Here is a 7,893-nt window from a genome sequence, read left to right as displayed (position 1 = left end):
TTTATAAGAAGAACATGTTTTTTAGGTATGGTTTTCTGAGCATTTCATTCCTCCTGAAGGTGCAATAGAGAAATCTCCAAGAATCTTGCATTGAATGACTAAAAATTTAGGAGACAACATTGTCAAATGGGTTATGGAGACGGGTGTGATATATGCTTTGTTGTTTGACTTGTGAATGTTATGATATATTCACTGGAGTTTGATAATATGTTATATATTGTTAAATTTCAGGTTCATGTTGTTGTTGATTTTGGTGCTTCAAAGCAAGGATAAGAAGGATGAGAAGGAAAAACAATCAACACCAAAAAAGAAGGATGACCAACCAACATAAAAAAAGATGCTTAAAAGAAAACGCAAAGAAAGTTTTATGTGTACTCTAGAGGAGCAATAGTATCTAATTGAAGAACTTAAAAGGAGGGTTGTTCTTGGAGGCAGAGTTGGTTGAAGAGAAGGCTAGAAGAACAAATAAAGATGATGGTCAACATAGTACGTCACTTGCAGAACCATCCATGAACAATGGTTTTCTTTCCCCGGGTGGAATGTCCAGCAACCAACCTCTTATGAAGATGTATGTGAGGGTGGGATCACGAAGGCTTTACAAGAGCCAAGCGCTTAGGACCCCGTACACCGGAAATGTAGTGCTTAGAATAAAAAATGAGTGATTCTTGTATTTAGTTTATAAATGACAGTAATGGGACATTGTACATAGATCAACAAGTGACTGTAATGTATCCTATTTTTTTCAATTTATACAGGATGCATGTTTGATTCTGTTAAGTAATGTAATTGATAATTGCAATTTAAATTCCTATGTTATTGAACTGGTTTATATTTTGATATCTTCAAAATGTTAAAGAATAAAGTGGCCAATTTGAGGTAGTAATAATGTTTGTGATAGAATAATGAAATAATGTTTGTGAGTTGATGAACTTAGCAAAATTGGTAAAGACCATGCTGCAAAAATCACACTTGTAATCGTTTACAAGAGCTTGGTAAACGATTACAGTATGAATTTTGGGTTTTGGACAAGTAGTTGAACTGTAGGAGCCAAATGTGGTAACCTGGGTGACCACAGTTCAATTCCATTGTTTTTTCACACAAGTGCAATGCTTTTAAGTTGTATTTGTTGTTTTTTCACCATAGTTTTTTTTTCTAAAATAAATACATAACCTTATTTGTTTAATATATATATATATATATATATATATATATATATATATATATATATATATATTAGGATATTTGTGTCTATTTTTCTTATTTTAATATCGTATCAGAGTTATGGATTACAACTTATTGTAGTAACGTTTGTTGTTTGTTAAGTCTATTGTTATTGCATTATTATTGAACTACTTGTTAATGTCTACTCTTACACTCTAGATGTAATATGTCGACTTGAGAGATTTATTAAAGTAACGTATTGACTAGAGATAAAACTAAAATCATATTCAAAATTAAACAAACATAATAGAGGAAAAAACATATCACATTCCATTATAATTCAAATAAAGGATATACAATAATAATCTTCATTGTCTGATCTTATATATATGGTTTTAGTCTCTCAAACATGCTATTTTGGATTTCGGTTCTTTTTCAAAGGTTTGTTCATTTTCATCCTCTTTCTTAAAAAAATAAAAAATAAACAAACTTTTGGAAAAGAAACAAAATCCAAAATAGCATGATATTTGAGAGGCTAAAAATATATTTAATTCATATAATTCTATTTGTAAATTTGAAATAAAAAATAATAACTAAAAGAAAAATAAATTTAACAAAGAAATATATTAAAATATAAAAGAGAGTAATGAAAATAACACTGGATGAAAGTAACCAACTTTGTAATTTTTGAACTAAAAGCTATTAAAATAAGTTATTTTAAGGTACTCACCAAACATCGTGTTGATCAAATTAACTTGTAAACTAGTCAAAAAAAATATATAGTAACTGTATTGCTCTTATAAATATAATCTGATACTTTATTTTTATTTTTGGTGGACCAAACATTTATTTTAACAGTTCCATATGTAAATAGCAAACTATTTCTCTTTTAACCTTTTAAATTTATTATCAATATTTTTCCATATATTTTATATTTGATTTTTTTAATATAAGATGTTTGGGGATATCTTACTATATAGTTAAGATATTATTAGTTATAATATTAATTGTCAGTTTTAAAATAAATGAATTTAGGTTTCTTTTTTTCTATAATAAATACATAATTTAATATATACTAGGAATGTGTTTTATGTGTTTTTTTCTTTATTTTATATAGTATCATATTTATAGATTACAACTTATCTAACTTATTTTAGTAATGTTATTGTTTGTTAATTAGGTCATTATATGTATGTAGAGATTTTTTAAAAGTATCGTATTTTATTAGAGATAAAATTAATTTATAATATATAAAAATGTATAAACTTCACATCACAAATATTAAAATTGAGTTAGATATAATTTTTCTTAACATGATGATAATAGATAGAGTTTGGTTCTAATTCATAATATTGTAACTAACCATATAATAGTATTTAATAATATCTTAATTATACAAAATACTCACCATACATTTTGTATTGATAAAATCAAATTAACTTGTAATAAATATAATTAATATATTTTCTGAGAAAGCAAACACTTATTTTAACAATTCCACAGGTGGCAAACCAGTTATCTTTTAACGTTTTAAATTTATTATAATATTCTTCTACGTTTATTTTTATATTTAATTTTTTGGTATAAATTATTTTGAGATACTTGTCGGTTAGATATAGCTAAAATATTATTAGTTATAATATTATGTGATAGTTTAAAATGTGATGAGCTTATGTCCATCTCTTTTCATTTTTCTATTCATAATGCATAATCCTACATGTTCAATACACATACATTTGATTTTTTTAATATAAGTTATTTGGAGATATCTTTTTGTATAGTTAAGATATTACTAGTTACAATATTATGTGTTAATTTTAAATAATGGATTTAGGCCTTATTTTTCTATCATAAATATATAACCTTATGTATGTAATATATATTTAGGAATTCATCCTATGTCTTTCTCTTTTATTTTAATATCATGTTAGAGTTATGGATTACAACTTATCTTAGTAATGTTTATTTTTTGCTAGGTCTATTTTGGGCTACTATTAAACCACTTATTAATGTTTACTCTCACACTTTAAATGTATATGTGTTGATGTGAGAGATTTATTGAAAGTTTCACATTGATTTGAGATAAAACTAATTTATACTTTGTAAATGCTTGTAAACCTCACATTACAAATGTTAAAGATTGAGTTAGATTTAAATTTTACATCTTAACTATATGTTAATAAAATCAAATTAACTTGTATTAAATATAATTTATGGGTTTACTTGTGGACCAAATGCTTATTTTAACAATTTTATATGTGACTAACAAACCATTTATCTTTTAACCTTTTAAATTTATTATTAATATTCTTCTACGTTTATTTTTATATTTCATTTTTTAATACAAATTGTTTTAAGATATTTGTCCGTTAGATATAGCTAAGATATTATTAGTCATAATATTATGGGATAGCTTTACATGTGATGGACTTAGGCCCATCTTTATTCATTTTTCTATTCATAAATGCATAATCCTATGTGTTCAATACACATTAGTAATTTATTCTATGTTTTTTTCTCTTTTATTTTATCATGGTATTAGAGTTATGGGTTAGAATTTATCTTAGTGATATTTGGTATTTGTTGAATCTATTACTATTCCACAACTATCGGACTATCCATTAATATTTACTTTCATGCTCCAGATGTGAGAAATTTGTTAGTTTCACATTGGTTAGATATAAAATCAATTTTCGCATATAAGTTCAAACCTCACTATAAATCTTAGGATTGAGTTGACTTTAAATTTCACTTTTTAACATAATGTCAAAATTTAGTTCAAACTCAAACTAGTCATATATAGTAATATTTAATAATATATCTAATACTCACCCAACCCTTTGTTGATAAAATCAAATTAATTTGTAGGTTTCATTTATTATTAAAAATAATTGATAGTAGTATTATTAGTGTATTAAGAAGGTATTTTTAAAAACTTTAATTGAATAAAAAATTTAATATATATATATATATATATATATATATATATATATATATATATATATATATATATATATATATATATATAAGATGAGACAATCAAGAGTAAAAGAATTACTTTATATCCTTTATTTGAAATATAATGGAATGTGATATGTTCTTTCCTCTCTTTTATTTGTTTGATTTGATGGAGTAAATTATGGTCATCTCGATTTCAAGGATCATTAATAAAGTTTTTATTCATTTTTTAAGTTTAATATAAAAAATTAATGATGTATATTATTATTTTCTAAATTTAGAAATCAAAATATATGAAAATTTAAGACATCGTCACATGCCAATATTCCAATTTTATATATAAATTTAAAGATTAAGAACGTATTTTAAGAAAATAAAAAGATTATTGTTCAAAAAATTAAAAAAAAATTATTAAAAATTATGAAAGTTATGTTTTTATTGATTTGTGTAACCACACCTTTATATTCATATATTAAGAAACAGATGGAGTTTTATGATCGTTATTAATTTTCATGAATTAAGTAATTAATATTGTTATTATAACGAATGAAATGCATGTCTGATATATTTTATGTACAATTAGATAATATATTAGTATTAGACAATAATTAAAAAAATAATTTTTTTTATCTAAATATGCAATTAAAATTTTATTGTATGAAAATTGCATTCATAAAATTTATGGATAAAAAATGAATTTAAACCTAGTTTCAAAATTTTTATAGTATTTTAAATATTTTTTTTAATTCTTCAACTATTGTCCTAAGATACTTATTAAAATTTTATAATCTATTTTAAGGAAAAAAAATATTTTTCACAAAAAGTCTTACTTCACAAACTTTCATGATGTCTAGTAACTCTAACAATGGCTTTTATTTCGAAATATTTATTTCTTTTTCAAATTTTTGTAGCCTATCTCATTAATAAATTCTTAAATGTTTTTTATTGGCAATAAAGCATTTTAAATTTCTGTACAAATAAGGCCAAGAATTCCTCTCTGTCATTGAATTACATAATGAAATTTCTCTCACCTCACATATATATAAATACACATTGAAACCTCTATTTTTCTCATTCACTCTCATTCTTCTCTCTCCTCTTGCTTCATTCTTAGAAAACTATTTCATAGAAAGGATCTCACTTTGTGATGAATGATCTTTTTGGTGATCTTCCACAGCTTTCTTGAACTGTGTTTTGTTTGAGGCTTCTCCAATGAAGGAAGAAGATCTTCAATACAACAGAGTTTTTATCACCACAATTCAAGAAAGTTGTGGAAAATAACTGAGATGATCTGCTTCAATTTCTCTCTCATTCTGCACAATCACTGTTGCATTCTTTTTCCAGATTTTGCTCCAACATACATGTTTTCTCCTTCAATTTTCTTTAAAATTTTAGATTTCTTTTCTCCTGATTCATATCCAACAGATCTGTGTTAATCTGCATAAATTGCATGTAAATTTTTTCGTTAATTTTGGTATTTTTATTTTATTTTATTTTATTTTTTTATTTGGAAGTGAAAAAACCAGCATTTGGACTGACATGGTAATGGATCTGGTTTGTTTAATTTGTGAAGGAGGAGATGATGTTCACTTATTCTATGTCTGTCAACCTTCTGCATGTTTGATCTTTAATAATGAAAACAAAACGTTTCAGAGGGATGAAGGATGAAGATAGGTGTATTTGTTTTCAAGTTACTGTATCAGAAAAGAATAGTGGACCATAATGCAGGCCAAGCACATAGCTGCAATCGTGACTGTCACAAAACACATGCAATTAACCTTAATTAGACTCACTTCTTTCTACCTATTTCATTTAATTAACCATTTAAATAATTTGAAACTTAATTTACCTATTGGTTTTATTTTAGATATTAGACTCAACTATGTATGAACTACATGAAATAAAACTGCATTCTTTTACTTTTCAACGGAGAAGTTTACGAAATTTGTTAGACAGGTTACATTAATAACATAACGAGGTTAAATTAAGTTTAAAATTACTAAAATGTATGTAAATGTTGAAAACCTATGGTTGGACGTCATACATGGAATAAGACTAATTCATAATATATAAGTTGGTGTAAACTTCAGATGATTTTGTAGAGTTAAGTTAAATTAAAAGTTCACTTCTATCGTGATATCAAAAGCCATCGCGAGAGGAGATACAATGAAAGATGTACTTAACCGGCAAGCACTGGTGTGTTAGGTAGTTTGGTCGAAGGGTATGAGAGTGTGATGAGAATGTGAAGCAGTAGAGAAGAAAAGAGAGAAGAAAGTGTTGTCTGTTTGCTCTTTTTAGAGAAAATAATAAAGAATGTTTAATAAGCCAGTTGTATGTTGTGGAGTTTTGTGTGTTAGAATGTGATATAATTGTTGCCCTAGAAGAAAAGCTGATAGGATTTGGGAAATAATTGAAAAGTTTGTGGCCCACTGATAAAAGAGAAGTTGCATATATGATGAAGAGCAGAGGGAAGGAGAAGTATGAGATCACAGTGAGTGGATGGTGACAATGAAAGGTGAGAGAGGGATTGATTGTTTATATGCTTCTTCCTCAAATTCATATGTCTATGTATTCATCCAAAGGCAAAATCAGCATCATCAACCCAATCACTTTTCTCATTCTTCTATTTGGACCACATCACTGTTTTCAGAATCATTCTTTACTGTCCTTATATGGATGGGGATTTCCATCCACTCATATTAATCCTAAAACCTTTTCTATTACCATTAACAATTATCAATTCAAGTTACTCTTTATATATAATTTTTCACTTTTTTTTTATGAGTAGTGATATTATAATACACTCTTACATTCATTTGACACAGAATATAAAAGTAAAATAATTATAAAAGTATAAAGTTTTATATTTTTTTTAAAAAAATAAAAAAGAATAATATCAAATAAATGTAAAAATTTTATGTGTGTCGATATTTTTTTTTATACTACAAATATCTATTTAACACATCGGAATAGCTTTTAGTTCATAAATTACAAAGTTCCTTACTTTCATCTCATTATTCTCTTTTATATTTTAATATATTTCTTTGTTAAATTTATTTTTCTTTTACTTATTATTTTTTATTTCAAATTTACAAAGATAATTCTATGGATTAAATATATTTTTAGTCTCTCAAATATCATGTTATTTTGGATTTCATTCACTTTATTTTAGCACGCTATATCCTCTTCCCTTCCGAAAACATTTCTGGAACGAAGTTTGACGACCATCACACGTCATCTCTCATTTGATACAAATGCATGTTAATTAACTACTTTACATATGATTGTTTTTGATCGATTATTTTCGTGCTCTTGTCTTCATAGGCACATTTTGCTTTCTCTCTCACGAGTGATGACACTTTATTCCGTGAACCCATTTTTTGAAGGTTAGCTTTCGTTTTCGATTTCGTTTTGAAGAACTTATTTGTTGAACTTGTTTGTTCTTTTTTTTCTGCTGAATTTGTTTATTGTTGTTGTTTGGTTGAATTTGTTTGTTGTTGTTGTTTGATTGAACTTTTTTGTTGTTGGTTATTGTTGTTTGTTGTTGATTTCATAGTTCATGCTTTATAAAATACCAAAAACTGAAATTTCTTATTTTTCTATTTTTCAGGTCCCATAGAGTTGTAAAAAAGGATCACAATTAATTAAAAATAATGAAAAAAATATATATTAACGTCGTATATTGACAAAATTTGACGTTAAGTTAACGTCGTATATGGACAAAATTCGATGTTTAACGTCGAATTTTTTTAAAATTTAACGTCAATTTAACGT

The sequence above is a fragment of the Vigna radiata genome, chromosome 6 (genome assembly GCF_000741045.1).
Source record: "Vigna radiata var. radiata cultivar VC1973A chromosome 6, Vradiata_ver6, whole genome shotgun sequence".
Lineage (NCBI taxonomy): Eukaryota > Viridiplantae > Streptophyta > Magnoliopsida > Fabales > Fabaceae > Vigna > Vigna radiata.
The sequence above is the reverse complement of the archived record's forward strand: the minus strand, read 5'-3'. Positions refer to the sequence as shown.